Raw genomic sequence first — 21,144 nt, 5'->3', positions numbered from 1 at the left:
AATGGTAATCTAAACTTCTTGTACAAATTAGATGCAGATGTTTTAATATTCGTCATTACATTAGTAAATAGTAGTTAAGATAGAATGTGAATCGTCATGCTTCGCATTTGATGTAATAAAGGTAATCTTTATATTTTCAAATAACACATCTCTCTTTTAAATGTATTGAAATAATGAAATTTAAATCAAATTAATTTCAGAATTATCTTATTTAATTTAATGAAAATATGACCTCTTCTCCTATAACCTACAAAAAAAAAAAAAGAATGAACAAAATATAATCATATTTTTCTGAATTAAAGATCTTTACTATGCGTATTCCGTGGGGCCGCGGTGGCCATTTGGTAAGGTCTCGGTTTCGGAAGCGGAGGGTTTCAGGTTCGAGACCCGATTCCACCGAGGAACCATCGGGTAAGCGAGTCTGGTGTACGTTAAATCCGTTGGGGCTAAACATCCTCCCCCTGGTGTGGTGTGGAAGTTTGGAGAGAGGATATGCCAACTCAAGTTTTGTCCTCGTCATCTGACGGCGGTTCAAAATTACGAGCTCCGTTCTAAAATAGCCCTAGTGTTGCTGTAAAACGGGACATTAATATAACTCAAACCAAACCAATCCCTATATATATTCGGAATGTTTATATACAAGCCCTATGTATATAGACGTTCTGAATAGAGGGCTAATAATTTCATTTTTAGACTAAAAATATTCGTAAAATAATTAAGTAGTATAAAGACTAAGGTTTAAGTAATTGATTAATTACTTGTAAGTAATTTGATATGAAGTGGAAGTAATTTGATGTCTGTTTACCCTCGCTCAAATAAATAAAACAGTAACAAATATTTCAAAATAAAAAAAGAATTCTGTGTCAAGCAAAGCACTGAAAAATAAACATTAAAGTTTTGAAGTTTTCGCAAGTTCAATAACAACGCAATATTGGGCTCGAGTTTTAAGCTAAAGATTGACAAGTTTTATTTTTCCTTCAAACTTTCTCGAGTGATGGATATAACCAATAAAGATTTTGGATACGATGGGGGTTTTTGAATTTGAAAAATTTTCTTTTTACGTATTTTAAACATGTCTGCTTCAGATTTTATTAAACCTTTTCTGGATCCTTAAAAATCGTTAACTTCTAAAATATATATCGAGTAAGACTAACCATCATCTTAACTCTTTAAAGAAATATATTTTTTTCTAATAATGCTGTGTTAAAATATTTTTTATAAGACTAAAATTTGTTTTAGAAAAATTCATTAGTTTATTACATAAATTTGATTTGATTGGTTTATAATTAACACCTTAAGTTGCCTCAGTATGGTTGGAAATAAGAAATTGACGCATTTATTAATTTTCTTTTATTGAAAAATTTCGCGAGACTTTGTGCCAACAACTTTCTTTTCAACATTCGATATTGGCATATTATTATATAATGTTAATAATCATTAATTAATACTTAATTTGATTGTTAAAACCACAATTTGTTAACATATTTAGTTAATATTTTTTCTTCGTTTTTGTAGTTATTCAGCGATAGCAGTTCTAATCAGAAGTAGTAAAATACCGTTACGGAATATTATTCCGGTTGTTGTTGTTGTTTCTTATGGCACTTGCCACGGACAAGCCCGCAGTTCGAAGACAGCCGATTTAAGCCTAAGTGCGTCTTGTTTTTATCGTAGAGCCATCTTGGGCCAAGAGTACGACTTGACTACTCACGCATCACTTATTCGCTTGCACAACCCCTTTTTACAGGAGGGCACATTCACACATCTCACAGATAGAACAACCATGCCCAAACCGGGACTCGAACCCGGAACGTCCAGATCACGGGGAAGACGCGCTACCCCTATGCCTGGACGCCGGCTGTTATTCCGGTAGTTGTATGATACAAACCCCAGCTAGCTCGATGGCGCAGTATGGCCTACCTTTGACTCTTGCGCCACTAAACCTGAAGTAACCAACCAACCAACCAACCAACCCAGAAAGCTCGATATCAAAACACGATGTTTGGTTTCTCGAGAAAAGCAGGAAATGCAGATAGCAAAACATATCCGAAGCATGCGCAAAGACAGTGTTTAAAAAAATCATTAATATGCTAACAGATAGGAAATCGTTAATTAAAGGGCAGAACAACATAAAGCACTCAGCATAAAACAACTGGAGAGCTCACTTTACGATTTAGACTCCAAAGAAAGAATTCGCTTAGCTGATCAACTCGAATTCACCTTCATATAAATTATCCAACTAGGAAAAGAATGTTCTAGAATAATTTGCGATTGGTTTGAGAATCCTATTAAAGATATCGCCTTAATTCTTGCACTTTCGAGAACATTCGTTTTTGTTTCTAAACTCTCCGCCAGATAGCCGCCAAAGGCAGGAAGTCTTTCAGTCGGCATCTATTACAATATCTGTAAAACAATCACAGATTCATATCAATATCTCACCAAGGATATTTAAAAGTTGATGAATTTAGTATCAAATGTACTTCCCACAGTCTAGAAAGGATTGATGAAAAATGGAATGGTTTCTAATCAATCCGAAGATCAAATCGATTTCGGAACAGTTTGAGAGAGAAATAAAAGAGCAGAAGCAGATCGAAATAAAAAATTGTTCAATCATCAAATATGCTTTTCATCCCCCAAGTTATTTTATTAAAATTCGTGGTTGGCAATCCATCATATCATTCCTTTTTGATTCTCTACCCTCGCTGAGTAATCATTTAAACCGACTTTGGAATGGGAAGAAGAAAAAAAAAAAAAAAAAAAAAAAAAAACGCAAGAGCTCGGATCAATTTAGAAATGATCCGGCGAAATAATCCTTTCTTTGAGTCTCTGGCTATCTAAACTTTCAGCAGTTAACTTCCTTGGAGAGATCCATCTTCTGGGTTTTGTATGTGGTCCCCTTGAGTTATGATTTCTCTGGCAGTGTTTCATTACTTCTGAGTCATTTATCTTTTAATATAGAGTTGGAATTAATGATGGAAATGCATTTGTGATTCGGTGAATGTTCGGATTAGTCTTTAACCATGTAGTTTCATTATTTCTCTCTATGATGGAACAAGTATCGCGCATTGTCCATTTGTATCAGTGCAGTGATCTTTTGTGGGTCAGAGTAATGGGATTCAAAGTATCCTGTATTTGTTAATGTTCGCTATATGCCAACATAATGTTGTTTTGGTTGTTATATCTTTCAAAAATGATTAGGTATAAATCTGCAATTTCTTTTAACTAGTAGTACATATGTGGATCTATATATCACGTGATCAATAAGTGATCGAGGCCGAGACCTTACTACAATGCCTGTGCACGATAATGAGAGCACAGACTCAGATGGCCAATAAATTGGATATCTCTTGAGGTCGAAGGACTCATGAAAACTCCAGTCATTAAATCTTCTATTAGGGACGTTTTGTCAAACGCCTATTGTCAAATCTTTTCTATTTAGTTCTCTCCTGATGTAAAAAGTTAACACTCATTTAATGTATTTTATGCATTTTTAATGTTTCACAACTTAATGTAAAATGTAAATATGTAATGTAAATGTAATGTTTTTTTTTCTTTTCTTTTTCTGTACCATTATGCATTTTCTCTAGGAGGTTCTTTATTGTTTGCAAGTGTCCAATGTCATCAAGTGTAGGTTGTTCCTTCGTGCTAGGTGGGGTTGTTCTTCGGCGGCCCCATCAAGTTTCCCGCTTAGTTTTTTTTTAGTTATATTAACGTCCCGTTTGAAGCAACACTGGGGCTATTTCGGGGCGGACCTCGTAATTTTGAACCACTGTCAGATGACGAGGACGACACCTGAGCTGGCACCCCCGTCTCCACACCACACCAAACCAGCGGGAGGACGTTTGGTCATGACGGATTTAACGTGCAACAGACCCCCTTACACGACGGTTCTTCGGTGGAATCGGGTCTCGAACCTGAAACCCTCCGGTTCCGAAGCCGAGACCTTACTACCAGGCCACCGCGACCCTATCCCAACATGCAACATCACCAAAAACAGCGGCCGGGGAGTTCTTTTGCAGCAGTGCAAGTTAATAATATGGGACGAGTGCACAATGTCATACAAGCATGCCTTAGAGGCGTTAAATCACAACCTGCAACCAGGCGGTGATGGGTAGCGTTGTCGTTTTACGCGCAGGCGATTTTATACAGGCAATATTATCATATTATTGCACTATACAGTACTGTGAAAATAACAATTCTTTGAACATAATATGCAATGAAAACTATGACGATCTTCAACTGAACCCTTTAAAGGGCCATTTTTTTCTAGTCATTTTATGTTAAAATATTTTTAGGCTTGAAATTAGAATAAGAAAAGGGATTAATTTAGCTTATTAGATAAATTTCATTTGATTAATTAATTTGGTTAATTAACAATTAAGTAACAAATCAAGACACATCATTTTGTCTGAGATAAAGAACTAGAAGCATCTAAGTTTCTGACTTACTAAAAAAATGTGTCAGAACTTATGCCAACCTACATCATTTCATACAAAGATTAATAAATCTGGTGTAAAGCATACTTCCCACGGCCCTAAAAAGGGTTAATAACATTTTCCGAATGGCGAATGTAGGATTTGAGGAAAAAAGATTATTCTTTAGTATTTTGATCCGGAATGACGATTGTAATTTGCAAATACAAATTACAATTCATTCAATACTATTCAATATTAAATGTTACTTTATGATAGATTTATAAAATTATCTGATGAACGCACGACATAATATTCCTCTTCAGTATGTGCCTTCTAGAATTTAAAGGTATAATGATTGCATGGAATTTGTTTCTGCTAGTTTTAATTTATTATTTTTGTTTTTCATAATTTCGTTTCAGCCGACTGCCTTAATTTATTACGTAGCCATTCTTCCGCACATTCCATAAATTCGTTGTAGCTTTTTCATTGTTATTTCGCTTCTGAATTGTAATTCTATTTTGCGTGAATGCATCCAGAGTTTTGTAATTAGTAATTTAAAAAATATGTATAACAACTTTTCTGTAAGGAAGATATGCTTATTTAATAAATATGTATTTTATGAGGAATAGCGTTAAAAATCAGACTGATTCTCATTATTTAGGCGCTAAAACTTTTTAATTAAAATTATAATTTCTTAATCACTTAAATTTTAGATAAGAAAAAAAAAATATTAGCTTCAAAGCTCGCAAAAATCTAATTAAAGAACTAAAATATATTGTAGAAAGCGATAAATCTTCTTATAAATAAAAATTATTTTGTAGGAGCGAATTGGTGTTTGATTTTTACGACATAATGGGTCAGACATTTGAAGTATCACCGAGTCTGTTTGCATATTTCTGTATATCTTAATATTCGGTATTTGTGGATTCCATTATATCAGTAAAGAATTTTTTTTAAAAAAATAGATTCTACAGATTCTTTAGAAAACATTTCAGTTATTGAATGTCTTTATAAATAATTGAAACATGTCCATTCTTCTCCATCTTGTTATATTCCATGCACAAGCCAAACGATTTTTCCCAGTAAAATTTTTCAGTATCTGGCACCAAGCTGCTGAGTTTTTCTTTTTCTTCTTCAAGAAATATGAATATGCTGCTCCATTCCAACTGTTAGCACTGTTGCATTGTAACGCACCCCTCTCGAACTACCCCCCCCCCCTTCTCCCGCGCCCTCTCTCGGGGGTGATTACGATTTCACACAAAAGATAACTTATGGAATAATTTATCAAAAACTCGTATTCCATTTTCTTCGTGCTGTCTCCGTAAGATATCACACTTCGGGCCTACTTTCGCTTTTCAACCTTTTCTTTTTCTTTTTTATTCACTCTGCTGGAATTTTCTTTTTTTGTGAAAGAGCTTGACGGTTTTATTGTGTAAAATGATCTATATCCAGCACAAAAGGGATTTGTTGCGATATTTGTCCTTATTAGTTAATGATTTTTCCTTGTTCGATGTGCTGCTCATTTCTTTTTCTGAAGATATCCTTTTATGCTACGAATGCAAGTTTTTTTTTAACACCATTGTGAACATTTAAGTTTATTTCCATTATTCTAAATTTTCTTATTAATTTTCAAAATGTAAACTTGCAGAAACAAGTTGATGCTAATTATTATAAATATAGCTATTTAATATATAGTAAGAAATGGATTGTTAAATATGATGGTAGACAGATCGTCCTGTGGAATATTTACTTGTTTTCTGCAAATTTTTAACAAAGGATTAGCGAGTAATTGTTCACGAAAATATATTTTATAGGGGTTGTGGAATAATGTTTTGTGGAACTTTCAATCGTCCAATTTTTCTTAGAAAAACTAATAACAACAACAAAAGGAACTGATTAAAAAGGGATCAGATAAAAATTAACCATTTTAAAAAATCTTAATTTTGATGAACCTATCTAAATATTTGCATAGAATTAAAAATACTTATTATTATTGTTTTTGAAAGCTTAATTTAATAGTTATCATAAAAATATAGAAAAGAGTTACATTTATGATATATTTTGATAGTTGTAATGACTTAATTTTGTGGTGAATAGCATATAAGCCAATTAACAACTACGCCACACGAGCATATGCTTTTGTATACTGGTTATGTTACTGGACTGCAAACCACAAGGTCCCAGGTTTTATCCTCGCGCATCACATATCGTTAAATTGGTGACCTCGGACGATGAAACTTCAACCTTCGTACAGCTGTTGTGACGCTATCTACCCGCAACCAAAGTCGTCAGACTCACTTGACGCAGCAACCACTCACTCACACACGCTCACCATAACGCTTAGCGCTTCTCAACTGGGTACAGGCCCATTAAACAACAGCTAAAATACATCACCACTCAACAGTCATATCGTTCGTATCTCCTCCGACTCACTGGTGGGAGAGTCTGTGGTGAATAGCATATAAGCCAGTTAACAACTACGCTACACGAGCATATGCTTTTGTATACTGGTTATGTTACTGGACTGCAAACCACAAGGTCCCAGGTTCTATCTTCATGCGTTACATTCCCCTAAAATTTCCTAATCATATTATTTTGGGCAATTCACGCTTTTCTAATTTTTGTTCTGGTCTCTAGATTTTTGACTATGCGAAATCTACATTTTAAATGCTTCTAAAAAATGTGCTTTTTGAAACTTAATTTTTATTAACTTCTACTTTTTAAATTCATTATTGTGATTCATGCGGAATTTTGTAGGTAATAGTTCATAAAACAAAATACCGGTTCGATTTGAATGCAGAACTGCAAGGGAAGAATCAGATCATTACAAAATCAAAGCGGACATTCAAATTCAAACTAGCTTCTTGGAAAACGAATAGTTGGTAAATGATGATTTGATTCACTTTCTGACTTGCAACATGAACAAATCAAGTTAAAAACATCAAAAATGATCTTTTAGAGAAACCTTGAACTGAATTTGAAACAAAGTTCGAAGATTTTAAACTCTGGGAAGAAAATTTTATTTTCTTCGATTCTCCATACATAAAGAATCAGTATCTAACTATATGCAAATGAAGGAATTGTAGTTTCCAAACCATTCTGAATTGAAGGCAAGATTTTATCTGAATTTTGCTGGTTGGAATGCCTGTATTTTGTAAATATATATTTGGCAGTCTATTTTGAAAAACTCGGAAACTTGCATATTAAATTATTTCTTTGTTTGTAAATATTTGTAAGTGCCAGGTAATTATTTTTACTTATGAAAATAAATCTGTCTCCGTGAAGGAATATAAATAATTAGTACCATGCATTTTGGAAAAGAATCACTGCAAATAAGAGATCTCTCAAAGTAGGAATTGTGGTAGTAATAAAGAGATGCCAAGTGTAAGGAAGAAAGTAATAATTTTAGGTGCCGTCTTTGTTAGGTGTGTATTATATAAATATACACACCTTTTTTTTATGCAACTTTGTAATTTAGAGTGTATGTCTATGATCAATATTTAAGGAATAAAAGCCGCGGTCAAGGATTTTGAGACGCCCTGTGTGTGTATATATATATATATAATATATACATACATACATGTTTTAACGGTCGTGTAGCCGAATAGAAGACACTTTTGAAAATTTTAAAACTTCGATTGATTTCACCACGCGAGGCATAATTTGCGTACAAAAACTAAGTGGTAAGAAATGCGTCATTCTACGTTGCGAAACAAGAGAAAAGAGATTAAAATTTTTCCTTTCAGTGGTTTTTCTTTAAGATTATAATTTCTTTGACATATGTAGTCTTAGTGAAGGGAAATTTAGGTACCTGAAAAGGATGTTGTTAACATTAGGGATTTTTATCTTTTGAAGCGTGAGAAAATGTTGAAGTGAGCAGTTTTACAGAGCACATGTGCAATTAATTGAATAGAAAGTGGGAATTGGATCAGGAAATAAGAGACCATTTTAGAATGAAGTTAATATAAGCTAATAAAAATAAAAATTTGGAATTTAATTAAATTAGGTTTAAAATATCATTGCACACAAACACACTGCATTTTCGAAATGAACCTTCATTTTTGAAACTACAATTTTGTTTTTATAGGGCCACATGCTCTTAATCTTAAATAAGTTTAATTTTAACATGGCATAACTCATAAGTCCATTGTTATGCCTATAAATGATTCCTTTTAAACATTTTATGATATAGATTTTCTATAGAAAATAAAGCAATCTGTACACGTGGCAAACAGCTCTTGTAAAAACTATTGGTCGAAGAAAAAGTTTAAAATAAATAGAATTAAAATCTGATAATGGCAAAATGACCTCGTTGACACTAATATTACTTTCTTTCTGGCGTTTAAAACCAATTTAAATAATAAAATTTATATGCAGTTGTATGAAAATTTCATTAATTTAATAAGAACTGCTGCAGAATGTTTATTTTCAGCTGATATGCAAAGAATTGAAAAATTTATATTTAAATTAAATGTTTATATTTAACCTTTTTTAAACGCGTGGATATAAACGAAGATATTTTATGGTCATGTTAAGTATCAATTTTCTACGCTGAATTCTGATTGGAAATTTGAAGCAGAAATAAAATTTAAATATGCCAACATTTCTCGGAAATTTACAAAAACATGTTATTCGAAGAAATTGAGAATTTAAAAAGCATTTATTCGTAGAAATTTAGAATCACACAAAAGCATAAAAGCATTTTTTTTTTTTTTTGTGACTTAAATTTTAGTCGCTAGATTTCGGAAGTATAAAAAGCCTTTAAATATAACTAAACAAAAAACATGTTTATTAGAAAGAAGTATTAGTAGGAAAGATAAAATTTTTAAATCTTTTTTACTCTTTATTTCTATTTCAAAGAAACGAGTGGGGGTAAATATTTGAAAATAAAAATTAGCGAAAATTCAAAACATATTTGTGAAATGTTGTTTCCATACCGGTTGTAATATGATCTATCTCAGAGCTGTGGAAATTTTAAAATTATTATACCCCATAAACGGATGATTTCATATTCCATCAAAATATTTTTCCATTAAAAATCCATATACCTTGAATAGAATATTTACTATCGGGGAATAAAATATTACGTTTGCATTGTTATACATTCGTTAATGCATTATTAAAATACGTTCTTATACAATATAAATTTAAATGTACTTATTCATTGCAATATATCATAGATAATAATACATAATAGAAACTATTAAGATTTAATTTTGAGGAGAATAAATATGACGAATGAAACTTCCATTGTAAGCAATTTCGATGCGTCGGATTTCATGTGTTATTCTGTCTCATTGGTGGTGCGACCTGTAATGCGCTTTTTTTAAAATATCTAATTGATTTAATTTGGTTAATTGATTTAATTTTGGTGCAGAACCAAGCAAAGAAGAATAATTAAATAGAACCAATTAAAGGATAATAATTTTAAGAGTAATAAAAATATTTTCAAAAGAAGGAGGTTGGTACGATCATTTTGTAGCAAATATGCGTATGAAATAAAAAAAAAATTCTGTATCAAAAAATGCAAAATCAGAATATTTTTCTTTTGGTCAGTATGGGCGCCGCTGCAGATGATTATTTAGGAAAAAGGCTTCAAAGATGAAATATATAATTTATCGGAATAATAAAGATAAAATTAAAATGTTAAAAATGGTAACACTTCATATTTATTTTGAAAATTCATCTCTACATTTATTTTGAAAATTCATCTCTACATTTATTTTGAAAATTCATCTCTACATTTATTTTGAAAATTCATCATTCCATTTATTTTGAAAATTCATCATTACATTTATTTTGAAAATTCATCATTACATTTATTTTGAAAATTCATCTCTACATTTATTTTGAAAATTCATCTCTACATTTATTTTGAAAATTCATCTCTACATTTATTTTGAAAATTCATCATTACATTTATTTTGAAAATTCATCATTACATTTATTTTGAAAATTCATCATTACATTTATTTTGAAAATTCATCATTACATTTATTTTGAAAATTCATCATTACATTTATTTTGAAAATTCATCTCTACATTTATTTTGAAAATTCATCTCTACATTTATTTTGAAAATTCATCTCTACATTTATTTTGAAAATTCATCATTACATTTATTTTGAAAATTCATCTCTACATTTATTTTGAAAATTCATCTCTACATTTATTTTGAAAATTCATCATTACATTTATTTTGAAAATTCATCGTTACATTTATTTTGAAAATTCATCTTTACTTTTATTTTGAATATTCATCTTTACGTTTATGTAGCAAATTCATCTTTACGTTTATTTTGAATATTCATGTTTACATTTATTTTGAATATTCACCTTTACATTTATTTTGAATATTCACCTTTACATTTATTTTGAAAATTCATCATTACATTTATTTTGAAAATTCATCTCTACATTTATTTTGAAAATTCATCTCTACATTTATTTTGAAAATTCATCGTTACATTTATTTTGAAAATTCATCGTTACATTTATTTTGAAAATTCATCGTTACATTTATTTTGAAAATTCATCTTTACATTTATTTTGAATATTCATCTTTACGTTTATTTTGAATATTCATCTTTACGTTTATTTTGAATATTCATGTTTACATTTATTTTGAATATTCATGTTTACATTTATTTTGAATATTCATGTTTGCATTTATTTTGAATATTCACCTTTACATTTATTTTGAATATTCACCTTTGCATTTATTTTGAATATTCATCTTTGCATTTATTTTGAATATTTATATTCAATTCAATTTATTACTTGAAAATACTTATTTGAGGTAGCCATAAACATCGTTATTTATAAAAGATCTAGTTGAAATTTAGCCAGCGAATATTCCCGGCAAAGAAGCTGAACAAGCTCACGCAAAAGTATTATATCTTAAAATTTGAAGCGTTTATTGTCAATAACAATGATTAGGTATAATAGTCATTAAATGTAATCATTGTTTAAATTTAATACCCATTAATGACAGTGAAGATATCAATATTTTTCTTCCAAAATTTTATGGATCTTGTTGGTCGAAAGAGAAAGTTTCGACTTAGGAATCCGTAAATCATGGTTTCGGATTCAGTTTTACCGCGGATTCTTTGAATATGTGTACCTAAGAGTATTCAATTCGACCTTGTTAGGTGAATAATCTCGCGTTGGTGATATGAACTTGTAATTAATTGTTAGCTCTAATATAGTCAACATCTTCAATAGCTTATTTAGGTATTTTAACAGCCCTAGGCAATGCACATTTTGATGCCGTTTTTCAATAAACTGATCAGCTTTGTTTCAAATTTCAGCTTATTTTTTTAACATGTTAATGATATATTTCGGTTAATATTTTTTATTTTATTAACTAGATCGTAGTACCAGATTCAATTCTATTGAGGCTTCTTTGTATATTTGTACCTGACAATGTTAAATTCGACTTTATTATGTAAATAATCTCACTGTGGTGTGCTCAACTTGGAATAAATTGTTCACCAATGTAGTCTTCATCTGCAGTGGTGGGTTTAGATATTTAGTGGCATTTTTGATGCCTCTCTTTTAATAAGATAGTCAATTTTGTTTCAAATTTCAGCACAGTTTTAATACGTTTTTGATATATTTAAGTTAATATAGTTTTTTTTTTAATTTTATAAAGTAGATCATGGCTCCAAATTCAATTCTATTTTAGGATTCTTTATAGACGAATATCTGATAACATTAAATACAACATTGTTGGTTGGATAAAATCGTCTTAAATTAGGAATAAATTGTTGGCACCGATGTAATCATCACCTATCGTGCCTTTATTTAAGTATTTTACGGCCCTAAGCATGCAATTTGATACACTGATGTCTCTCTTTTAATAAGTTGGTCAGGTTTGTTTCAAATTTCAGCACATTTTTAACATGTTAATGGCATATTAATATTTTATTTTATTATAAAGATAGGGGCTCCAGACTCATACTTACTAAAGATTTTATGTATATGCATATCTGGTGATGTTGAATATAACATTGTGGGTTGAATAAAATCGCCGTAGTGTGGTATTAAATTTGGAACAAATTGTTGGTGCCCATGTAATCATCACTTGTAGTCTGATATTTAGGTATTTTGCGGGCCCTAAGCAATTCATAGTTTAATGCCACTCTTTAAGTTAATAGTTTTTAGTTTTTATTTTATTAAGTAGATCGTGTCTCGAGACTCAATTCTATCGAGAATTCTTTGTATATGCGTATCTGATAATGTTAAATACAAATTAATTGGATAATCTCGCCGTGGTAGAGTCTTGAATTTGGATAGTAGTCAGAATTGTGTCATATTCTGTAGTGGAGGGTTAGATATTTTATGGCATTTGGCAGTCATGTTTTTGTGCCTTACTTTTAATGAGATAGTCAATTTTGTTTCAAATTTCAACTCATTTTTAACATAATGTTTTATTTTAGGTCAATATATTTTTTTTATTTAATTAACTTTGTAAATATGTATTTTTTCTTATATATTTATTATGATTCCTGACTTGCCAGGTATCCAAACTTACATGAACTTAATATATGATAACCGAGCCGAATACCAAAGAAATAGCGTCGATATAAATCTCACTAAAGTGATTATCCGATGGGTCAGCGGAGAGAACTAAATGACCAGAACTGTTATCATGTGTTTTTTTGTGGATGTATTCTGAAGAAAGTCATCCCTCCTGATTCGGAAAGAAGTAAACTACTTGATACTTGGTCATTAACCATCAGTGGTATTATCAACGCCCATCATAACGACCGTCTGGGGAAGCAGTGGACGGTCATTATGACCGATGGTCATTACATTGATTCCCTATAAAATCCCTGCAAGTGACCATACTCCTCTGCTTTACAAACTGTTGCCTCTAATGCGGCTAATTTTTATTTATTAGGTCGGGAGAGGTTTTTCCAAACGCTTGTCCCCCTCTGTTAAACTTCATCCTATCGGATTTTGTATCGATTTTGGTATAAAGCGGGTGGAAGGTCCCAAAAGATGTGAAAAATTCCGAAATATGCTGGAAGCGCATTTATTTTCATGCTACATAAAGACAAATTGCTTGCGTTTCCATCTATTTTTATGGCAACGCATTGTTATTTTTCTTTTATCGGCTGTAGCATTTTATTCGGACGTGGTGATTTTCCGCAACTTTAAAAACTGTTTCGCGAAAACGAAATTTGTTTTCAATACGGCTATGTCTACTGAAGTTAAAATTGAACTAATATTTAGTGTATGTAGGTGTTTTTATGATGTTTGCGAATGAATTATCTGATTGAAATTTATGCATTTTTGTTATGTTTGCAATATTTTTATATTCTTATAATGGAGATTATGAAGTTTTTATGAAAGCGTGATATCATCATTCATTTCATTAAAAATGACCTACAATAGACACTAAAACAATCTTCAATTCAGGTTATATGTTAATGTCTCTTTTTGTTACAAACCCTCACTTATATATTTCTTTACACTGAAAGCTTGATGCATATCCATAAGCCTTAACTGATTAGTTCCTTCCCAGTAGTTTAAAAAACAATATTAATAAACACTTTTATTTGGTTTGACCTTTTTCATGATTGTAGAAATATAATTATTTAATCAATTTTATACTCTCACTTTGATATGGTAAAGAATAGAAATATTGTGCATTTATATTGTTACGAACCTGTGATGCTACTTCCCAGCATAGTGGGTTCCATAGGAGGTCCCAGAGCTTGGCGACCATTTGGCGACTTGGCGAAGAATTCGGCGACTTTGGCGCCAAAATAGATTATACCCGAAACATCGAGAATTTTCCCGATCCGTCCAGTAGGAACGAAGATACGCCTCGAACGTTCCTGATTGGTTGAGAGGCTTCTAGTCCCGCCTCTTGAGACCTATAAAAGGAGCTGCAGCTGCCGGGGAGTGGTGTGAATTGAGTAGTAGTCGGGATCGAAGGTGAAGAGACGTCGTGAATTGAGGAGTCGTAGTCGGAAGCGACAGAGAAGAGTAGTCGGAATCGACGGTGAAGAACTGGTCTTCCAGGGATTAGCGGAACAGTGACTGAGTCAAGCTAGTGCTGAACTAAGCTGTGCGCTACTGTCTGCAGTAGAGTTTTGTTGTACGCTGCACGTCTCGGCTGAAGATAATCGTCTTCTGTGCGGTATATAATTGTCGTCTTTGTGCTGTCCTGTGTGTCTTCGTGTAAATAAACGTCGTTGTTTTTTTTCTACTGCCGCCTGCTGATTGAGCGTTCTCCACACCATATAACTCCCACTATCCAAACGAACCCGGGAAATTTCGTAACAATATCAACAACTTGCTTTCGAAGTTGATTAATGAATTAAATGGGATTTAACTTGGAATCGATAGCATAAAAAGTAAAACTGAACTTCGTTCAACACATATGTGATTGTAATCACTGCAGTTATCATACAGATGTGCCAACATTCCATTCTCTTCAGCTGCCGGGGAGCCGACGGTGAATTGGGTGGTGAATTGAGTAGTAGTCGAGAGTCGTCCAGAGAGAGTAGTTGCGAACCAGTGGAGTCGTGACCCAGTAGTGGTAGAGTAGTCGGAAGCGACAGAGTAGAGTCGTCGGGGAAGAACGAGTCTTCCAGCGAGAGTGGTGAATTGAGTCGCGAACCAGTGGAGTCGGAGAGTAGTCGGAATCGACAGTAAGAACTGGCCTTCCAGAGATCAGCGGAGCAGCGACGGAGTCAAGTGAGTGCTGAATTAAGTTGTGCGCTACGGTCTGCAGTAGAGTCTGTTGTCTGCACGTCTCGGCTGAAGATAATTGTGTCCTGTATATAGTTGTCGTCTTTGTGTTGTCCTGTGTGTCTTCGTGTAAATAAACGTCGTTGTTTCATTTTCTACTGCCGCCTGCTGATTGAGTGTTCTCCACACAATATAACTCCCACTATCCAAACGAACCCGGAAATTTCGTAACAATATATTTTTTTATAAAGACACACGATTGTTTGATATTTTCAGTATTTATCAATGAATTAATCAATTTTTACATTAAATTTCTATTTTAGTCGGGTATTAAATTTCTGATCTGGTATTCAATTTCTGTAATATGCTGATCAAGATGTCAGAACATTTATAATCATAAATTGAGACTGAAAGATAAAAGTTAAAAGTGGTAAAGATAAAAAAACTACTTCAAAATTGTATTTTTAATTTATTTTGTGGATGTTTTTTATGGTGGTGGATTTTAATCAGTAATTGAAAAAAAAATGCATTTATATGTAATTAAAGAGTAATAATAACCTTTTCAGTTTTAAAACGTGATCAATATAAAAATATCTATATTTATTTCTATTGATCATTTTTATGATTATATTGTGCCGACTAATTTGTCGGAGGAATTCAGCTTTGGCATAGTCGCTAAGAGTAAGATATACATATAATATAAATTTATTTCACCATGTGTGGCATATTATGTACAAGGAAGAAGCGATAATCTAGATGACTGTTTACAACGCGATACTAAAGCAAAGTAGTCGAAATTTTTTCTTTCAATGATTTTACTATGAGGTTTTAATAGGAATTTCTTTGATACGTGTTTGACTTAGGAAAGAGAATCTCGGGTATCTTTGAAAGGTATGGTTGAGGGTTAAGGATTTTTATTCCTTCGCTCTGTGTGTGGGAAATGGAAAAGTCATAAGTTTTCTAGAGCGCGTGCAGAATTAATTAAATAAAAAAGTGAGAATTGGATGAGGAAATAAGAGAACTTTCTAGAAAGAAGTTAGCATGGGCTAAGTTATGATAAAAATTTGGGTAATTACACACACACACACACACACACACACACACACACACACACACACACACACACACACACACACACACACACACACACACACACACACACACACACACACACACACACACACACACACACACACACACACACACACACAAGTTGCGTTATACAAGAATTCGACGTTATACAGAGAAAACCGTTGAGTGTATACTACCAATTTCTACACATTTATTTCAGATAGTAGATGCTCAGTTAATTAAAAATTCAATTAATTAAAAAATTAATCAAATTTCAACATTCTTCGTCTATGATTTCGGAGCATATTAACACATAAAAACCATTTTTACATTTCTCTAAAATTCATATTTAAATTATCATTTTTTTAAAAATTTATTCTGAAACTCAATTTGTAGCAATGTATTTTTATTGTTGCAATGAAATTTTAGGCTGAATTTATTTTAAAATCAAATCTTTTTTGACGATTTTATTCATGTTGAAGTTACGATTCAAATTTTTTTTTCTTTTTATATTAAATTTAAAGTACAATTTTCACGTACAAAATTATAATGAAAAATGCATTCATTACGGTTCGGCTGCAATTTTCGTTATTTTTCACATGTCTGTTTCACCAGTCAATTAAAAATGAGTTCATTTAAGTTTGGTAATCATAGAAAATTTAATTAAATTATCAATTTAAAGAAATAATTTAATTAGTTACTGTTGTTAGCAAAGAAGTATAAAATGAAATAAAATAAATAACTATTATTATTATTATTTGTTTTTAAATTAATAGTTTGGAAATCGACAAACAAATTTGTTATTTATCATGGTCTAAAAGGATAATAATACCAAATCACATGATTTAAAATTTTTTAGATATAAGAATTCCGTTACTCCAGACCCGTTGCCAATTTTGTTTAAGAAAAATTCGGTTTATTAATAAGATTTATGACCTTGTCAAAACGTCTCGCCGTATTTTATTTAATAATATTGATGATGGATGGCAATACACAGAGCCTGATTTAACTTAACATAAATTATGGGTAAGAATACTTTTTTTTAACTCTTTTAAAAATGTTCCACGAGCTGTCGGAAACAATGCTGCAATGTTTAAAAGCAGTTATTAACTATGGGAACTAATGTCGTTATGAAAAGATCGATTTTTTTAAAAAATGATATTAAACTGTTCGTTTTTATCATGTGAGAACATGATTTTATTTTCATTGGGGGACGCTCGAAATCGCGTAGGCAATGAATAAAGCATAAATGGCAATTTTCATCGTCATCTTTTAATCGCATATATATATATATTTACCTGCTTTTACCTGTATTGCTTAATCATTACGTATACTTCTTTGACAACAGATGCGTTTTTTAAAAGTTTGACGTAGAACTATGACATCATAGCTGTTATTTCATCTCGAAATCGGTCGAGCTCCAAAACTTTGTTTGCCAGCTAGAAAAATTGAAAATGAAAAATGAAATGAAATGAAATCGAAAATGAAAAATTATCATTATAATATAAAGAGAGAGTGGGATAAAGGCCGACTCAGAAGTCTCGTGATTGTTTCAAACCAATTTAAGCTGGTTAATGACTTAAATTAAGACAAATAATGACTTAAAAAATAACAATGTTCTGACATGATAACTTGAAATTTGCGAGCGTAGATTTCATTAAAAAAAATTTCCGTTGATATGAAATTAAGCCTCTCTTTTCTAAAGTAAAGATGATATCAATGTTTATGTTGTGTTTATTAGTGAAAGAAGTCCGTGCCAAACATGAAGCATAAATGTAATTGAATTGTAAAGCCTTTGTGATTTTCTGTTTTTTTTACTCTCTTGGGGTTGAAATAGAACTGTTTTAAGAATATGTTCTTAAGTATTTTTTAAAGAAATTTCTAAAAATCATCTCTCTGTTTTCCATATTTTCAGCATGATTTAAAAAGATATTAAGAAAGTTTGATTTATTAACATTTTTTTTTTTTTTTTACTTTTTCCTATACTTACTACAGAAGAGATATGGTAATCGTCAAAAAATTCGAACTCGAATCTCACATTTATTTGAATAATCTCTAAGTTTTAGACCTCCTTGAGTGCTAAAAACACATTTTTATAAAATTTCCGTCCTTCTGTCTGTGACAAAAATAACTTAAAATCACTTCGCGCTATAAGGATAAAATTTGTTATACTATCTTTACACCAAATCTGCAGAACTCTGTAAAATTTTGAGCAAATTCTTTTTAGAGGCAGACCGTCTGTCTGGCTGTTCGAACATAAATTAACAGAATAACTATAAAACAAAGACATCTAGTTAGAGAAAATTAGATAGACAGATTTAAGTTGTATAGTGAAAATTTAGAGCCATATCAATAAATGGTTGACAGTCTGTCGGTCTGTGCTTTCAGATGCATATAAAAGCGATAATTCAAAAACGACTAATATATCAGATTTGGTATGTGATCATGTGACACCAAGTGCTGTGTTGTGTGAAATCTTTGTTTCAATCGGGTGATGAAATCGTGTCTAAAAATACTAATTCGGATACTATTATCCGCATGCCAGGGATGAATCGCCAAATAACTCGCCAAAGATGACAAGATAGATTCAGTAAAAATGCTTAACTGACGCCAACAGTTAATATTTCGTAACTATTGTACGCCAATACAATGTAAGTCTCTCTGGGGTGACAAATTTATTAGATAGTCTTAGAGAAGGTTTTAAGGAGATCACTCCTGCTGGTTTAAGTTTTATATTCTGGATTGTTGTTGTTTTAAAGAATGTTAACTTTAGTATAAAACTTTAAATGCTCAAAACGACCGGGGATGTATATTCTTTACTCTAGGAGGAGAAAAAGATAATAAATTTGAATAGGTGAAATAATATTTGTATCGTTAGATTTTATTTTTGAAATAAATCGAGGCAAATTTTTTATTTAGTTATAAAGTCACTGCAAAGGCTGTAATTATATTACTATTTCTTGAATCTTTTTCATCTTTTTATTCTCTTCTGATATGATTAACATTTATAAGAAAATGCATTTGAAACAGCCATATAATTGCTATCCAATAAAATATATTGCTTTTTTATTTAAAAAAAAAGCAAAATGCATAGGATCCATCATATTATATGTGTGCCTGTACTTGGTTTAAATCAAATAAACAGCTTATGGAAAAATGTATGTCAGAAAAATAGCTGGAAAATTATAGATATTTTTGATACCTCTGTGGGTATCAAAAATATCTATAATTTTCCAGCTATTTTAACATTTATTCTTTGAAAGTGATAAAAAAGAAATTTCTTTGTTCTTTGAAAGTGATAATTTTCCTTCATTTATTCTTCATTTATTCTTTGAAAGTGATAATTTTCCAGCTATTCTACTCATTATTTCTTTGAAAGTGATAAAAAAGAAATTTCTTTGTTCTTTGAAAGTGATAATTTTCCTTCATTTATTCTTTGAAAGTGATAATTTTCCAGCTATTCTACTCATTATTTCTTTGAAAGTGATAAATTTTAAATTTAATACCTCTTTGAAAATCAAATGTGTTTCTAATAAAGGGGTTATCCCATATTAACCTTATTTCGCATTGGTCTATTATAGTTAAGAAATATTAAATGTTAATGTAATATTTCGTAACTGTTGTACACCAATGCCAAGTAAGATTTCTCTGCGATAAGACCTTTATTAGAAAGTATGCGAGAAAGTTTTAGGGAGACCACTGCCGCAGGTTTCTCTTCAATTATACGGGGGAAATTTTTTTGAATGGTTCCATTCAAAAGTTTCAATTTTGGGATATTATATTTAAGAAAATTATATCTTTTACTACTTTCATTAAAAATTTTTTTTTTCAATTTTCTTATTTCCTTAACGTAAAATATCAAATTGATTTACATGAACAAAACGTTGTACATAAAAGAAATATTTTTGTAAGGGCACGTAAAGGATGTAATGCATTTTCCTGAAACTTCTCTGAAATTTCAAAAATATCTAAAATCTTATAAGAATAAATATGATTAAAACCCCCTTGGTTATTGAAAAGTCTTAAAAGAAAGGGGGAAAAATGCCAGTTAAAAAAAAATCTAAAGATTAATTTCAAATTGAGGACGGCTTACAAAAGCAGTCTGTTTTTGAGAATTGGCTAAATGATTTCATTTTTCATACGCAAATCGAAAAGTAACGATTCTTTTTATAAATCAACCATTTTTATCCGAATTAATTTTCTGTTGCAAAAAAGTTTCCCGCCGGCCTTTTCAATAAATAAACGTTTAGCATCGCACTTTTCTTTTCACTGTAACTGCGACTGATAATTATGAAACCTTAAATAATTTTTTTATACTCCTTTTTAATATTCCCATTAGTTGACTGATTTATTGCCGAAAGGGGTGACATCCGACAGGTCCCAGATAAATGCCGATTATTAAAACTCCCACCCCTTAGAAGCGCCATCTGGCGCCGGAATTCGTGGGAGTCGGGATGGAAAACGGGATTCAGAATCCAGGAGAATGTGTCCGGGTGTCTTAGTAAGTGGTGGGCTCATATTTTTCGCGGCCTGATGGCCGAAAGTCTGGTGGATTTTCTACCTCGTGGCGCATGAATTTCTTTCCTCAAATTGTGTTTTTGTGTGCTTATAGAAATTAATTATAATTTCTACATAAGTGAAATTTTTTAAAATCAATATCGCGATGAAGATTGGCAAGGCTGTGTTGTTGACATGTGGATTAATTTAATATGATTTTAATAGATTTGTGCTGTGTTAAATGAAAAATCTGATGGTATCGGTGCCGCGATGTGAACTGAATTTTTCAGTTATGTTTTCTATATATTTTTGAAATTTAATAGTATGGCATCGTAATATATTTTAGACATGTAGTATATAATACAGAGATGTTAAGTTAGTCAGCTGTCATAGGTAACTGGATGCTTTATTGAGTTTTAAATTATACTAAAAATTATATCGAAATTAAGATTTCTTT

The 21,144-nt window shown here is 31.4% G+C and overlaps 1 protein-coding gene across 6 annotated transcripts in view; it reads left to right on the top strand.

Annotated features, from left to right (window-relative positions):
- LOC129980836 (coiled-coil domain-containing protein AGAP005037-like) overlaps positions 1-21,144 on the top strand; it is a 1,244,995-nt gene that overhangs the window by 646,355 nt on the left and 577,496 nt on the right. The window lies entirely within an intron of this gene.

The sequence above is a fragment of the Argiope bruennichi genome, chromosome 8, assembly GCF_947563725.1.
Source record: "Argiope bruennichi chromosome 8, qqArgBrue1.1, whole genome shotgun sequence".
Lineage (NCBI taxonomy): Eukaryota > Metazoa > Arthropoda > Arachnida > Araneae > Araneidae > Argiope > Argiope bruennichi.
The sequence above is the reverse complement of the archived record's forward strand: the minus strand, read 5'-3'. Positions and strand labels throughout refer to the sequence as shown.